This window comes from Neomonachus schauinslandi, chromosome 4, assembly GCF_002201575.2.
Source record: "Neomonachus schauinslandi chromosome 4, ASM220157v2, whole genome shotgun sequence".
In the NCBI taxonomy this organism is placed as follows: Eukaryota; Metazoa; Chordata; class Mammalia; order Carnivora; family Phocidae; genus Neomonachus; species Neomonachus schauinslandi.
The window spans coordinates 25,922,195-25,939,855 of NC_058406.1; positions in this window are offsets into that span (position 1 = coordinate 25,922,195).

Genomic DNA, 17,661 nt, shown 5'->3' on the forward strand with positions numbered 1-17,661 from the left:
CAGGGAAGGCCTCTCTGAAGAAGTCATCTTTGAGCAAAGAGTGAGCCAACCATGTTATCTGGAGAAAGAGCTTTCCAGGCAGAGAGAAGAACACATGCAAAAACTGGAGGCAGGAAAATGTTGAAAGTATCTGAAGAACAGCAAGAAACCCAGGGCACTTGCAGGGGTTGGGAACACTTCTCCTATACCCAACTTCTCCTATTTCAATTCCCAAATGCCCTTCAGATGTCCCATCAAAGATCATTTCCTCAAGCAGCTTTTGTGACCCCATAGCCTAGATCAAATCCACCATTCTAAACATTCATTGTTCCTTGTTCTCTTCCTTAGTAGCCTGAAGCACCATTTAGCTTGTACATGTGGAAAATTATTTAATTAATGTCTGTCTACTATCTGGCTCACACTTAACATCATGCTACCCTGTGCATTAGCCTTTCTCCCCTGGCCAGAGCAGAAGAGATGCTGCCATTCCTTGCTCTCTGATTGACCACTTGCTATCTCCTCCCTGCTGGTTAAAACATACTATTTTCAAACATGGTTCAATATAATTGATCTGACTATAACTCTCTTCACCATAATCACATCTTCCTGAGACTACTGCCTCATTCCCTTGATTAGACTTGGATGTTTTGTCATCACTTAAGATGGGTCTCTACCTTCTCAAGATGCTGATTTATTCTGTCAAATGTTGAGTCTTCATAGTTCCACTCTCAGAGATTGTTTTGAATTTAGCAGTCTCCTTATTTGCCCTTATTTAGAAATTACTTCCGAAACTCTGCTGGCCACCTTCCATGTTTTATCTCACCAGACCATTTTTCTGACTTGCCATATTTAAGGGGGTTGGAGCATGGACAGCTGGACAAAGGCCAGAACCACCTTAGATCCAGAAGCAGCCACTTCTTCCAAGCCTCATGGAGCCCAGCCCGCTCTTCCTCCCGTCCTTGGATTGCCTTAAGAGTTTCCATCTCTTTATCTTCCTTAAAATCCATGGGCAAGCCAAAAATTGTGTTGCTTGGCTTAAAAAAAACAAAACCAAACAAAACCGTATCAATTTAATCCCCTTTCTTGAGACTATGACACAAGAAAAACAGTTTACCAATTAGTAGCTAAGGGAAAATTTGAAGAAAAAAAAAAACATTTAGTGGAACAATGGCAAACCAAGGCCAAATGGGATGGAAAATTATAAGGAAAGAGAGGAAGCAGACACTATGTGGAGTAGCTGATACATATTAGTGCAGAGCAGAAGGATTTTGCAGCTAGCAGAAGAATCCAGAACCATCTTAGATCCAAAAGCAGCCACTATGTCCATCCTCCTGGAGCCCAGCCCAGCTACTTCTGTTCTTGGATTGTCTTGAGAGTTCCCATCACTTCATGTCTTAAAATAACCACCTCTGCTTGAACCAACTGAAGGGAGTCCTTGTTCATTCATTCAATGATATTTATGAAACATCTACTATATGCAAGACATTATTTTAGGAACTAGGGACATAGCAATGAATAAACCAGTCAAAATTCCTGCTCTCATGGGGCATGCATTTTAGCAAGGAAAGGCATAGCATAAACAAATAAACAAACAAATATGTAATATGTTAGATGTTTCTTAAGTGCTATAAGGAAAAATAAAACTGGGTAAGTAAGGGGTCAAGATAGTGAAGATGCTTCCACTTCTGGGACAGTGACCAATGAGATACACCGCAAGGATCTGCTACCTGCAAACAATTGTATGCTGCACAACACATAGTTTTTGCCATATTACTGATGCCTCAGGAGATGTGATAAATCTCCAAAGGGCTGGAAGAAGGCCATGAACTATAAGCAATAGTGAGGTATGAGGTTATAGTAAAAGATGCAATCTAGGGACTGAGCCTTGAGTCAGTGGCACAGTAGGAGAGCTGAACCTGAGACTCAAATTTAGCCAAGAATCTTGAAAGAGCCTAAAAGTATTTGTGGTTAATGGTACCTTCTGGTGCCTGGCACAAGTAAATATAAATCTTCTCTGGAGGAAAATATCCTCAGTTTATTGATTATTAAGATCAACCACATGGAAACTCGCATTCAAAGAACACCAAACACACAAGGAAACAAAGCACTATGAGTAAGAGCAGAATCAACAAACAACAGATTTAACCCCTCCTGGCAGTGAGAGAAGTACAGACAAAATAGATGGCTCATGAGTTGTGCTGTGAAAACAAGCAGGAAAAAGCGATAGAAACTACAAGGAGATGTGAATGTCAAGGTCGGCTTCTGGCAACCACAAAGGGACTTGACTTAAGTAGAGGGTAATTGATATCCAAACCACAAGGTTCCCAACTTGACAGCCTGTGTGCTGACTGCAGAGCTCTTAACCAACTTGTTGCAGACTTAGGTGGAGTGTGAACACCAGGACCTCGCAAGCTCCGCCACCTCTCCCCGTCACCACTGCTGGTCAGGCTCTGAGAACCTCTGTGTTACTGAAGTGACTTGAAAATATAACTGGAGTGAAGCTCTGTGGTTGAAATTACAGCCAGAGCAGGCTTCACCCCTCCTTATCCTTTGTGATGGGGCTAGGGAGAACTCTGCTCAAAAGACCAGTGTAATTGATAAAGTGATATAATGTGGGGGGGAGGACTGCTATCTGGGGAGAGGAATCATTATATTATTTCACGGCTCTACCAGCAGCCCAGCATGAAGGCAGAGACAGGGAGTGAAGCAGCAAACACAATCTAAGCTACTCCCTGAAGGATTGACAAAGCAAAGGACCAACCTCGAAATTTTCAGCAAATATTTGCAGTTGATAAAAACATCTGGCACTTGCTCTTACACAGACTGAGGAAAAGGGAAACCGAAGCAGACCCAGGGTTGAGCACCCTGTGTATACTGGGCTGTGGGTCATCGCTATGCTGGATCCTCTGCACACATTTTGTCATTTCATTCGCACCACCTTGCCCTGAACTCTATGCCAAGGGTAGCATTATCCTCATCCTGCAGATGTGGCTCACAAGTAAGGTGTTGCCAGTAACAGAACTTAAACCATACTGGACTCATGCACTGTGTAATTTTGTTAATCCACACAGCAATTCTGTCAGTTAAGTGTTATCATCCCCATTTTACAGAAGGAAACTAGGGCACAAAGAGGCTAGCCTGCAGTGACACAGGGACAGACAGTGACGCAAGGTGACTGGCATAGTACAAAGGTTCCATGGCTCCTAAAGAGCAGAGCTTGGATCCAAACCCAGAGAGTTCAGACTCTGAAACTCATGCCCTTTCCCTACACTGTGCTGCTTCCTGCCATTTGTCCCTGCCCATCTGTGTTTTCCCACAACCCAATTCCCAAAAGGGCCAACACATGGGATGACTGAGTATGTGAGCCAGTGCCCACCAGAACTCTTGACCCCAGCATCTTGCAGCCCTGAATTCCATCTCCTGCGGAGCTACAGGAGGGCAAGGGAAGCTGTGCCATCCCCAAGGAACTGGAGAGAGCTCACCCTCCCAGAAACAAGCAAGATGATGCCCTGTGCCTCTGTAGTTGTCTTGTCTTAGCTTCATTGTGTCTCCAAGCAGCACCCAGGACCCAGGACGACTCTCCTAGGCAAGAGAAGATTTTCTCAGTTTTCAGGAAATGACCTAGCAGAGTGAACCTGACTTGCAGTCCCGAAATGACTGGGGGGAGGGGGGGCCATCCCAGTTGCACCACTCACTTGGTGTTCTTGGATAAACTGCTTCACCTCCAAGGTTAGCTTCCTTATCTTTAATGAGGGTAACAGTCCCTATCTCCCAGATGTTCAGATGGGATTACGTAAGGCCAGCCCCAAGCTCTTTACCTGGAATGTAGAAGGCACTCACAATGCCAGTTCCTCTCTCCATTTATCTCTAAAATGAGACTTGTTCTTTGCATGCCTCAGAAGGCTGCTGCGAACATGACGTGACATAATCCAGTCTGGCAAATTGTAGGCGCTCAGTAAATGTTCATCAAAATCAAACACCCTAACACGATTGACTTCATGTTGCCACCATGAGGCATCAGCCCATGCACAGTGAGCTAGAGTGACTGGAAAGAGAGGCTGGCCTTTCTGTGTGGCCAGGCCTCGCCCAGACCTGTGCTCTTGGGTCCTGGCTGGGCTTTGCTCTTTCATCACAGAGGCTCTGAAAGGGAAGGACTTGCCTGCACACTGAAGCCAGTGATCTTTCTAGAAGGCAAAGCTAAGCATGCCCCTCCTCCAAGCTAAGAACTCTTGACCGGCTCCCCGTGGCCTTCAGGATCCAGTTCAAATCCTTGAACATATTTTACTAGCTTTTGTGATCTGACCTGTGTCCATTTCCAGCCTCACCTCTGTCACTCTCTCCCTCCTCTGCAACTTCAAACAGGTCCTCAAGGGCTGCGGTCTTCTCTTTCTCAGACACCCCCAGAGCATCCCAAATGTCCCCTTTCATGACACCCATCACATGTACCAGGCTTGTTTTATGTCTGTCTACATCATAAGAACATAGGCTGCACAAGGGCAGAAGAGTTGAGTCCTTGCCTGCTTTGCCCATTGTTATATTCCCAGTGCCTAGCACAGAGCCTGGCACTTGGTAATGATTGAGCATATTACCTTTACAAGCAGAAAAATGTTATTATCCCTTCGATGTTATAAGTGAGTGAAAAAAACGTCACTTTCTGTATGTACCTCCACCATCTTACTCAGTCTGGTAAGCCAATGCAGAGTTCTGAGCCTTACTTCTGCAGACATAGCAATTCTGAACCCAGCCTGGTCTCCTGGCATAAGGGGGCAGGCAAAGGAGGAGGGGTAAATACAGACTGTTTCCATAAGCTTAGACAGCAGCCGTATCTAGTGCCAGAGAGCATGTGTATTCATGTGCACGCACACACACACACACACGAATTCACTTACATGCATCCAGATAACTCTATGCCTGTGTGTGAGAGTGCACATGTCTCTATGTAACATCTCTAATATAAGGTTCCATCTCTGTGTATGCATGCTAATCTGAGCAGCACAAATGCTTTATTTAAGTCCCTCTTAAAGGTTTCCACCCTTTCCTCAAAGTCTCTTCTCTATTGGGCCACCCCTTGGCTCTTTCTTCTTCTTCTTTTTTTTTATTTTTTTTTTTATTATTATGTTATGTTAATCACCATACATTACATCATTAGTTTTTGATGTAGTGTTCCATGATTCATTATTTGTGCATAACACCCAGTGCTCCATGCAGTACGTGCCCTCTTTAATACCCATCACCAGGCTAACCCATCCTCCCACCCCCCCTCCCCTCTAGACCCCTCAGTTTGTTTTTCAGAGTCCATCGTCTCTCATGGTTCATCTCCCCCTCCGATTTCCCCCCCTTCGTTCTTCCCCTCCTGCTATCTTCTTCTTCTTTTTCTTCTTCTTTTTTTTTTAACATATAATGTATTATTTGTTTCAGAGATACAGATCTGTGATTCAAGTCTTGCACAATTCACAATGCTCACCATAGCACATACTCTCCCCAACGTCTATCACCCAGCTGCCCATCCCTCCCACCCCCCCACCACTCCAGCAACCCTCAGTTTGTTTCCTGAGATTAAGAATTCCTCATATCAGTGAAGTCATATGATACATGTCTTTCTCTGATTGACTTATTTCGCTCAGCATTAACACCCTCCAGTTCCATCCACATCATTGCAAATGGCAAGATGTCATTCCTTTTGATGGCTGCATAATATTCCATTGTATATATATACCACATCTTCTTTACCCATTCATCTGTCGATGGACATCTTGGCTCTTTCCACAGTTTGGCTATTGTGGACATTGCTGCTATAAACATCGGGGTGCACGTACCCCTTCAGATCCCTACATTTGTATCTTTGGGGTAAATACCCAGTAGTGCAATTGCTGGATCGTATGGTAGCTCTATTTTAAACTTTTTGAGGAACCTCCATACTCTTTTCCATAGTGGCTGCACCAGCTTGTATTCCCACCAACAGTGTAGGAGGGTTCCCCTTTCTCCACATCCCCGCCAACATCTGTCGTTTCCTGACTTGTTAATTTTAGCCATTCTGACTGGTGTGAGGTGATATCTCATTGAGGTTTTGATTTGGATTTCCCTGATGCCGAGCGATGTTGAGCGCTTTTTCATGTGTCTGTTGGCCATTTGGATGTCTTCTTTGGAAAAATGTCTGTTCGTGTCTTCTGCCCATTTCTTGATTGGATCATTTGTTCTTCAGGTGTTGAATTTAAGAAGTTCTTTATAGATTTATGGATACTAGCCCTTTATCTGATATGTCATTTGCAAATATCTTCTCCCATTCTGTCGGTTGTCTTTTGGTTTTGTTGACTGTTTCTTTTGCTTTGCAAAAGCTTTTTATCTTGATGAAGTCCCAATAGTTCATTTTTGCCCTGGCTTCCCTTGCCTTTGGTGATGTTTCTAGGAAGAAGTTGCTGTGGCTGAGGTCAAAGAGGTTGCTGTCTGTGTTCTCCTCAAGGATTTTGATGGACTCCTGTCTTACATTTAGGTCTTTCAACCATTTTGAGTCTATTTTTGTGTGTGCTGTAAGGAAATGGTCCAGTTTCATTCTTCTGCATGTGGCTATCCAATTTTCCCAACACCATTTGTTGAAGAGACTGTCTTTTTTCCATTGGACATTCTTTCCTGCTTTGTCAAAAATTAGTTGACCATAGAGTTGAGGGTCCATTTCTGGGCTTTCTATTCTGTTCCATTGATCTATGTGTCTGTTTTTGTGCCAGTACCATACTGTCTTGATGATGACTGCTTTGTAATAGAGCTGGAAGTCCAGAATTGTGATGCCACCAGCTTTGCTTTTCTTTTTCAACATTCCTCTGGCTATTCGGGGTCTTTTCTGGTTCCATACAAATTTTAGGATTATTTGTTCCATTTCTTTAAAAAAAGTGGATGGTATTTTGATGGGGATTGCATTGAATGTGTAGATTGCTCTAGGAAGCATTGACATTTTCACAATATTTGTTCTTCCAATCCATGAGCATGGATCATTTTTCCATTTCTTTGTGTCTTCCTCAATTTCTTTCATGAGTATTTTATAGTTTTCTGAGTACAGATCCTTTGCCTCTTTGGTTAGATTTATTCCTAGGTATCTTATGGTTTTGGGTGCAATTTTAAATGGGATTGACTCCTTAATTTCTCTTTCTTCTGTCTTGTTGTTGGTATATAGGAATGCCACTGATTTCTGTGCATTGATTTTATATCCTGCCACTTTACTGAATTCCTGTATGAGCTCTAGCAGTTTTGGGGTGGAGTCATTTGGGTGTTCCACATAAAGTATCATATCATCTGCAAAGAGTGAGAGTTTGACTTCTTTGCTGATTTGGATGCCTTTGATTTCTTTTTGTTGTCTGATTGCTGTGGCTAGGATTTCTAATACTATGTTGAATAGCAGTAGTGATAGTGGACATCCCTGCCGCATTCCTGACCTTAGGGGGAAAGCTCTCAGTTTTTCCCCATTGAGAATGATATTCGCTGTAGGTTTTTCATAGATGGCTTTTATGATATTGAGGTTATGTACCCTCTATCCCTATACTCTGAAGAGTTTTGATCAAGAAAGGATGCTGTACTGTGTCAAATGCTTTTTCTGCATCTGTTGAGAGGATCATATGGTTCTTGTTCTTTCTTTTATTAATGTATTGTATCACATTGATTGATTTGCAGATGTTGAAGCAACCTTGCAACCCAGGGATAAATCCCACTTGGTCGTGGTGAATAATCTGTTTAATGTACTGTTGGATCCTATTGGCTAGTATTTTGGTGAGAATTTTTGCATCCATGTTCATCAAGGATATTGGTCTGTAATTCTCCTTTTTGATGGGGTCTTTGTCTGGTTTGGGGATGAAGGTAATGGTGGCCTCATAAAACGAGTTTGGAAGTTTTCCTTCCATTTCTATTTTTTGGAACAGTTTCAGAAGGATAGGTATTAATTCTTCTTGAAATGTTTGGTAGAATTCCCCTGGGAAGCCATCTGGCCCTGGGCTTTTGTTTTTTGGGAGATTTTTGATGACTGCTTCAATTTCCTTAGTGGTTATAGGTCTGTTCAGGTTTTCTATTTCTTCCTGGTTCAGTTTTGGTAGTTGATACATCTCTAGGAATGCATCCATTTCTTCCAGATTATCTAATTTGCTGGCATATAGTTGCTCATAATATGTTCTTATAATTGTTTGTATTTCTTTGGTGTTGGTTGTGATCTCTCCTCTTTCATTCATGATTTTGTTGATTTGGGTCATTTCTCTTTTCTTTTTGATAAGTCTGGCCAAGGGTTTATCAATCTTGTTAATTCTTTCAAAGAACCAGCTCCTAGTTTCGTTGATCTGTTCTACTGTTCTTTTGGTTTCTATTTCATTGATTTCTGCTCTGATCTTTATTATTTCTCTTCTCCTGCTGGGTTTAGGCTTTATTTGCTCTTCTTTCTCCAGCTCCTTTAGGTGTAGGGTTAGGTTGTGTACTTGAGACCTTTCTTCTTTCTTGAAAAAGGCTTGTATTGCTATATACTTTCCTCCTAGGATTGCCTTTGCTGTATCCCAAAGATTTTGAACAGTTGTGTTTTCATTTTCATTTGTTTCCATGGATTTTTTTAATTCATCTTTAATTTCCTGGTTGACCCATTCATTCTTTAGTAGGATGCTCTTTAGCCTCCATGTATTTGAGTTCTTTCCGACTTTCCTCTTGTGATTGAGTTCTAGTTTCAAAGTATTGTGGTCTGAAAATAGGCAGGGAATGATCCCAATCTTTTGGTACTGGTTGAGACCTGATTTGTAACCTAGGATGTGATCTATTCTGGAGAAGGTTCCATGGGCACTAGAGAAGAATGTGTATTCTGTTGCTTTGGGATGGAATGTTCTGAATATATCTGTGAAGTCCATTTGGTCCAGTGTGTCATTTAAAGTCTTTATTTCCTTGTTGATCTTTTGCTTAGATGATCTTGACTCTTTCTTTTTTCCACTAGCCCCATTAACATCCCTCTCCCCCACTGTTCAGAATAATCAGCTCTGCTCCCAAACTCACATGCCCCACTCAATCTCTTTGCTGAGCAAGACAGAAGTCCTGCAGTTAATTGGACCCACCCTCTTCAGAGGGCAGTTTAGCTCTAATCTGTTTTACTTAATGATAATCCCAGAGATCTCACCCAATCCCCAACCCAAGCCATTTATCAAAGCAGCTTGACCAAGCACATCTATCACGTGCTCCAAGAATCTTTTATTCCAGCTCTTCAGAGGGTAACATGAAACATAACACCCCCTCTTTAGAGTTACAAACCCATACAGGGGGGTTCAAGGTCGGGTTCTCTCCCACGCAGCAGTGCTGCAAGTAATGAGGATCCCGTGGATCTGGGCAACAAATTCATGCTGGGTGAGCACCTGTTTGTTCTCCCTATTCCCCAACAATTTATGACACTGCCTAATTTCATCCTCACGTTATTCCTAGGCTTAGATAAAGAGATGGGGGTCAGAAAAGGCAAGTAACTTATTCAAGATCCAACAAGGGAAGGGCAGGACCAGAACTAGATCCACCTGACTCCCCAGTCCATATTCTTTCCACTACACCAGGGTGCTTCCTCTCAGAATGTGGAAACACACCAAGGTGAACATTGTGATTGAGGGGTCTTCAATGTGCCCATGTACAAAATACAAAAGTCATATTTAGAGAGGTAAAGAGGGATAAGGTCTTAGGTTTGATCACTGAGGAGGCACAGATCACAACCTGTAGGAGCTAGGCAGGACCTCAGATTATTTTGTCTAACCACCTCAGGGGTTACAGATAGGGAAACAGAGGTCCAGAGAAGAAGCATGACTTGCCCATGGCCACACAGTAAACTAGTGCCAAGTTAGACTAGGTCTCAGGCCCGACAACAGCTTGGCCAAGGTTTTGACTACATCCCCCTGCTGTTCTGCAAGTAATTTACATCTTATTCTGATGTTGACTTGCATAAAAGTCTCCAGTGTCTTCCAGAACTTGAGATCAAAACTTTGTCTATCTCATCCAGGAAAAAATACTGGAAGAGCTGTTCCCTGGAAGCCCCCACATTTCCTGCCTCCTGAGCACATTATTCAAGGTCTAGGAGCCCCACCTGAAAAGCCATATCCACTGTAGCTGTTGGATGGCCCAGCAGCTCAGGGTCATGGCTGATGCTGCAGATGCTAAGTCTTGGTCAGCATCCTGTCTGAGATACGGGTACCACTCTAGGCTTTCCAGTGGAAAAAGCTGGCACATTTCCCATCCCCAAAGGCAAATCTTTTCCACCTTCATGGGGCAGATCTAAGGCTGTCCATGGGAGGGTTGGTGATAGGATGGAGGTTTCCAATCCTGCAAACCAACTTTGGAACCAGCCCAGACCTCTCCATCTCTGGTGCAGTGTGGCACCCCTGAAAACCCAAGACTGAGTGCAGAAAATACGCCTTTGGCTCAATATGTAAAAACTCTCCAGCAATAAATTTAAGCAATTCCATTTGGGGCTCTCACAATTTCCTCCACTCAGGCAAACTGCTTTTTATTTCAAACTTTCCTGAAGGAAATTGGCCAATTGCTTACTTCAACTGTCAATGCCATTATGCTGAGCCTGATGGCAAGACACAAATGCAAGCTGGGGATTTCTCTGCATTGGATCTTCGCAAAACTGGCCACTGGACCAGGGGTCCGGCCCAGAGGGGCCATGGATACTGACCTACTAGGAACTCTTCAGAGCTCCCACAGAAGAGAACAAAGTGGCTGAGGCCAGGGCAGGGCTCCGGAGAACTAGGCATAAGGGAGTATAACACTCAGCCTGGTCCTTTAGATTGACAATAATGTCTTCAATCCAAGGGGGCGAGGTCACCTCCAGCTGGTCTGGGAAGGCATTGGCAGTTAAGGGGATTGACTGGAGAAGGTAGGAAATAGCATTAGTGCCCAAGGAGTCTGATATGAACAACAGTAGCTCTGTTTATTGAGCGCTTCCATATTCCAGGTGCTGTGCTAGGCATTTTACGTGCACATCTGCAGTAAATCCAAACTCCTTACCATGTCCCCTGGAACCATGCCTGGTACCTGTAAATACTTACACAAGTGTTAGCGAATGCTGTGGTTGTTAACAAGGGACTCCCAATGAACCTCCCAACCCACTGTCACTGGCTTGGAATAGACAAACTGATTCTACAACTTCTTAAGTCACCTTAGCATCAGAGGTGGACTTCATGGGAGGCACTGATCATTTGAACTGTCCCCAGTTTGGGTGAGGAAATGATTGGTCAGTGGTGTGGCCCCTGGCTTCCTAACCCTGACAAACAACATGTTCTGAGTGCGTGTCTCCCCAGGAGCCCACCCAGGCTGGCTCAGAAATAGTGTGTGCAGGTCTAGTAACCTGCACCCATGGGGTGCTTCCTCCACCTTCACCCCACAGCAGGAAAGATTTCGCCTGACACTGCAAGAAAAAGGAAAGAGGCATTTACTTTTTACAGTCAAAGCAGAGTTGTGGTAAGCGACTCCTGGCTCCAGCATTGCCATGACAACACCTGGGAGCCATCCTGGCTGAGAGCTGAGGTCTGTGAAGCTGAGTGGCTGTCTCAGGTTAACAAGGTCTGGAAAGACTTCTCCAGGCCAAGCAAAAGGGAGCAACCAAGGGCTTCATAAATTAGTCACTCCCCCTTCATAGGGTGGGCCTGGGGACATGGAAGCAGGTCCCTTGCTGACCAATCCCTTTTGAAATGTGCTGTATACAGGGCTTCTGAGCTCCACTCCCCCCACCCCCAGCCCAGAGGGCACCTGCTGCTCCCTTCTCTCCATAGCTTTCCAGCCTTCAGAATGGGTCTTGGGCCCCCCAATGCCAATGTGGCCCCCCAGTGCCAAAGCTGGATCAGGGTCACAAGAATACATTGAGCATCTACTATTTTTTGGCACTAGGCTACATAACTAGGGATACAGTGACAAAAAAACAAAGGGATCTGCCTGGTTTCTCCAGGAAGCAGAGCTTAAGGCCAAAAAAAAAAAAAAAAAATCAGAGACTTCCATCAATGTGAGCATCCAGGGGGAGGGCAGAGAACGTGAAAAGGGGGCAGGTCAGTCAAATCTGGGCCAAAGCAGTAGAGACACAGAGACATCTGTAGGTACTCAGTGATAATGGAGAAAACCGTATTCACAGAATGCCTCTCCAGGAGAATACTCTCTGAGCTCGCAGATTTTGATAGATTTCGATATGCCAGTTGTGGGGTGGAACCTCAAGGACATGCTTAAGATATAATAGGTGCCTTAGTGTTTTCGAAGGAGGCTGAGTCTGGTTAGCTGCGGCACTTGGATGGTGCTGAGTGGGGCCACCCTGCTCAAGACAGGAAGGAGCAGAGCCACTCCTCCCCTGCCCACACCCCCGCCTCATTACAGATGCCAAACAAACCTGGGAAGAGTGTTGATTTGAAGGGTGCCAAATTTTCATCCCATCTGGGATACCCACAGACTGACTCCATTGTTGGGAGCCCCACCAACCCTAGGAGACAAAGTGGCTGTAAGGCAGATGCCTGAAGGGTGGCCAGCTGTCCACCTTACTGAGCCCTGAGGAGTGAGGCCTGGAGATGCTCAGATGGACCATGTGGCCTGCAATGCTTCAGACTTTAGAGGAGGCCTCACCCAGTGGCTAAGCATGCAGGGTCTGCCCTGAGCCAAGGAGGTACCAATGCCAAAGAACCAACAGTGACCAGAATTGCTGGACTTTCCAACAAGGTGGACTGCAGTTCAGCTCACAAAAGAGATACACTGGCTTCTCCATCCGGGCAACCGAGTATGTAAAGTAAGGACTCTTCTGCCCTTGAGTTGCTCAGAATGATTGAGGGACACAGCTATGTAAACAGAAAATTAACACAGGCATTGAGAGTTCTGGTCACATCATACTTGGTGCTGTTGGAGCACAGAGAAGCCCTTTTTGGAAGGACAGGAGGAGTCAAGGCTGTGGTGGAGGGAAGGGGACAGGGGAGGTGAGGGAAGGAGTGGAAGAGTGAGGGTAAAGCAGTCCCAAACAAAAGGAAGGGGATGAGCAAGGAAGGTATGAAATATAATACATACAAGGAACACGCCATTGGGGATGTTGGAAAACCAAGTCCGTGCCAGTGAGTGATGGAAGATGATTCTGCCCAGACAGGAAAGAAGGAGCAAGACTGGGAAGGGTCTTGGATGCCATATGTTACCTGGGCTTTCATCTTGGAAGACAATGGAGGCCACTGAAGGATTTTCAACTTGGGGATGACCTCGTCCCATTTCTAAATTTCTTGGTACTAATGCCCTGTTTTGTTTTGCTTTTTTCTTTCCTCCTGCCTGCCCCTCACCAGACCGTTAGAATCCTAAAAACCAGGCTTGGTCATAATCATTCCCGTGTTCCTGTTCCTTGTACCGCTGGGAGAAGGCACTCTGAAATGGAAAGCATTGCATACATGTCTTCTGCTGCCACCACTATAAAGACAACTATTATTCCTATCAGCATTAGTTGCATTACTGGACTTCTCTAACTACTGAGTAATCCCTTAGCTGTAAGGATACAATCTCTGCCTGTGAACCCTCATTCAAACTGACTAACCTATAAATGGAAAGAGCTTAGGATTTATAGGCTGAGGAGGTGAATTCAAATCCTGGTTCTACCACTAACCACATGGGGAGACCCCACTTCACAGAATGTCTGTTGAAAGAGAACAAAGGGTTAAGAAGGTGCTGGGGGTCAGATTCCCCAGAAGAAACACCTGGTAAAACCTGGCTCCTTCTTCCAGCTGGCCAAGAGGATGTTCACACATCAGAGGCAATTTGGGCAGCCAGTCCCCAACTCCAGCCCAGTGGGACAGACTCTACCCCCAGCACCTTGCAATTGAAGCCGGGGGTCTACCCCAGGACACCCCTTTAGAAGCCTCCAATAAGGTAAAATGGATGCTCTTGGCAGCCTAGCCGTAAGTTCTCAGAGACTGGACTAAGACACGTCAGGTCAGAAGTGTCCACAGGATCAGGAGAGGCCCAGACATCAAGGGATCCCTGTGACTTGTGTCTTCTTCCGCCCCCCAGAGATTGAGCAAACGGGAAAACCATGACAGCGTAATATAGCAGGAAGTGCAAGCTTACTGGTCAGTCCTACCTGCAGCTCCTTGTCATCATCACAGGGCAGACCTGCCCGCAGGGTGCTCATGGATAGAAACTGTCAACAAACACCAACACAATCATATGAAGGGTCATCTGGCCACAGTCTGTGGCCTCCTCCATTGATCATCAAAGTGGACACAGCTGAGCTGGCTGACCCACCAGTGGCCTGTCTTCCCACTCCCTTCCAAAGCTGCTGACCCATCAGAATCTGAGGCTTACTCTGGGAGAAGAGGGTGCCCATTACCCCATTAAGATAAAAACAGGTGCAATGCAATATGAACTGAGCAGAAGGAAGCGTAGTAAGAGACAGAGGAGTGATGGCCATTCACACGACCCTGGGCCACTAGGAAAATACCCCTTCCAGCCACTCCTCCCACTTCTCCACCATTTCCAGGCCTCTTTAAGGAACACTTCCTCAATCACAAGGGGCCTTGCCAGACTACCTATGAATTTGAGTACCATTCACATTTAATCTTTGTGTTGTTTTTTAGGTGAAGAGCCTCAGGAAAAGTCTAATTCTTTTTCTGAATTGAAGTGGCCCTGATTTGGTGCCTGATTCTCATACCTTCCCTGGTCTGGTTCGTTTTGGGGGGCTCAAGGCTGGCACAATGACCCAACTGCAAAGGAACCTGATGAACGGGTCAGTGCCAGCCTGAAGGGGGAGAGATTACAGGCCAGTATATGGAACATCTTTCTAAGCCTCCGAAGTGCCTGAAGAATGAGCATGTTGACCTCGCAGGTAGGGAGCTCCCTGTCACTGGAAAGTTTCAAGCAGAGGCTGGATAACTACCTGGTGGAGAAGTTGTGGAGGAAAGGCATGAATCTGTAAAGGTCTCTCCCAGCCCTGAGCCCATGATTCTGTGTCTCTTACAGCCTCGGCACTTAAGAAAGGCTCCTTCTGCTCAAGTGGTGTGTGCCCTTGCCACTTTGAGGAGCTAGTTCTTTGGCAGAAATGAAACTGTGCCAAATGGCAGCAGGAGCCTGCTTTCTCTCTGTTTGCTTGTGTGCAATGCCTCCCCAGAGGCAGGCAACACCTCCCTTGTTCTTCCTGTTCTAAACACAACTAGGGTTTAGTCCAAGGAATGCAGTTGCTTTTTGGTTTTGGGGGTTTTTTTTGTTTTTTAAGGCTTGTTATCCTCCAAGAAATAAATAAAGATGATGTGAGTAAGCAGAAGAGACAGGGATCCAAGCAATCTGCAGTTGTCCCCCAGGATTTTGCTTCCTGGGAAGCTACTCAGTGGGATCACCCTAGGCTGTCCCTAAAGATGCAGTGATTGGATCATAGGAGGACATATGCCCAAGATGAGCCAATCCATTTTCCATTCAAAAATCTGAACTGGGGGACAGAGCTGCAAGTTGAGAGCTGAGTCAAGCTAATAGCAGTGCTCTTGGGCCCACCAGAGCCAAGGGTGGCATCACCTAGGAACGAAATGCCAATTCTTGCAGGGATTTGGGTCCAGCCAGTCCACCAGGTGATTCTTCTGTCTAAAGTTAGAGAAGCTTTGCCCTGGATAGAAGGAAGTCCATGAATTCAACTAGATTGTTCTATGTTTCTTTGAATTCTGTGAGACACTGGAATATATTTCCAGTAAATCAAATACATCTTTCCTCATACTACTTCAAATTGGTTTCTATCACTTGCAACCAAGAGAACCTTAACTAATGCAGCTGGTTGAGCCTGGGATAACAGAAGCAGATCTCCATCCCCCAAATCCTCACCACCGCCTCTCAACGCTGGCTCACAAAGGAAGGTGTCCCATTCCCAGCCCACCTCCTGCTCCTCCAGGGGGAATCCCCCCTAATGCCACCTCCCTCCCCTTTCCCACCTGAAGTTCTTTGGGTTTGCTCTTTTATTAACTTGTTTTTCAGTTCACTTTTACCCCTGATCCTTTATTTACCATCTCAACTTAGAATCTAACGTGTTACTATTAACACCTTGAATTCCCCTCCTTTAGTCAATGCTGTAAAGACTCCGCCAGATTGTCCCTCTGTTCTCCAAAGCAGAGGCATTCCCCACTTTGTCCTAGGAATGCATTTCTTTCAGGAAGTTGGAAGCTTCTCACAATAGCACCCGGGTTCACACAACTAGTAAGGGACACATTCAGACACCAAACCAAGTCTTCCTGACTGCAAAACTCATGTTCATTCCACTGTATCACTGCTCTCGATCTGCAAACTGTCTCCTTAATCTTCCTTCCTTCCCCTGAGTGAGGAGCAGTAGCTGAGCTGAGAGTCTCCCCTTCCCTCCCCCAACCTGAAGACTGTGCTCTGCAAAGCAACAGATTCTGCTCTTTCTCTACCCTCCTTTATTTGTGTGTGTGTGTGCACACATGTATACAAGCACACACACAGGTATACAAGCATGTGTGTATATATGTGTGAACAGTAAGTTCAGTTCCAAACAGCTATTTGAAAGTCCATTTGTTTGCAAGTCCAAAGAACCTGGGGAAGGTTAAGCTTATAATCCCCAGGTACATTTTCCACCAAAGAGAAGAGTGAGTTGGCGTTTTGTATAATCTTCTGTTTTGCTCTGATAGGTGTTCTTTTTCCAAAACATCCCTGGTTCTCCAACTTTGAAAATCCTCTGAGGCAGACCAGCCCCTCCTTCCAGATCTCTGTGAGAGAAGTCCTTAGCAGTCCCAGTACCTACGTCACTTTGACCTTGTGTAGATGGTAGGGACCCTGAGCCCTGTGGCGTCTTCGTGGCTCACAGCAGCTGTAGCACTTCCGCTGTGGTCACATTCTCAGACCCCTCAGGCATCTCCTGGGCTCACGTCAGGCTAGTGAGCCTCCACTGATGCTGCTCCTCCCTAGCCCTACACCCAAAAGTTTTCCTACTTCTTTGATTTTTCAATTGCTTCTCATCCTATTTTGCTGATTATTGTCAATGGCATGGGCAGAGCATTTTTTACATGTTTCCTGATTCACTCTTGGTCCTTTACAATAACGCCATTGTCAAAAGATGTATCGCACTTTCACTTGCAACATCGATTTTCTCACCACTTCCAATTTCTGAAATTATTATGCCACTTCGGTTTCCATCGTAACCATATGTCTCTTCTAACTAGCATTTTCAACACGCGCCCTCGCTGCTTCTCCACTTATTGGTCATGATGATAACAACGTTTATAAAACACCACCAGTCTAAGCACGTTTATAAAACATCACCAGTCTAAGCACGTTTATAAAACACCATCAGTCTAAACATTCCCTAATAAATCAAGCGACAACCACACCAACCACTGTTGCCACCTGTTGGTGGCAGGAAGAGTTGAGATGCTTTTGCTGTGGAGCAGGGGGCAGCAAATTTTATTTGTAAATAAAGTTTTATCGGAACACGACCATGACTAGTGTATATGTCAGCTCTCAAGTTAAAAATGGCAGCGTTGAATAGTTGTGACAGAAATCATGTGGTCCTCAAAGGCTGAAGTATTTATGATCCGGTCCTTTGCAGAAAAAAGTTTGCCAATCCCTGCTCTGACGCATTTATGGAAACTAATAATTTTAAAGTTTGTAAGTAGAGGAATATACAGCTTGAGACCCTGCGTGACTCAGATAAATGACCTTCGTGAAGCTCATTTGCATGAGAACCTTTGAGAGAAT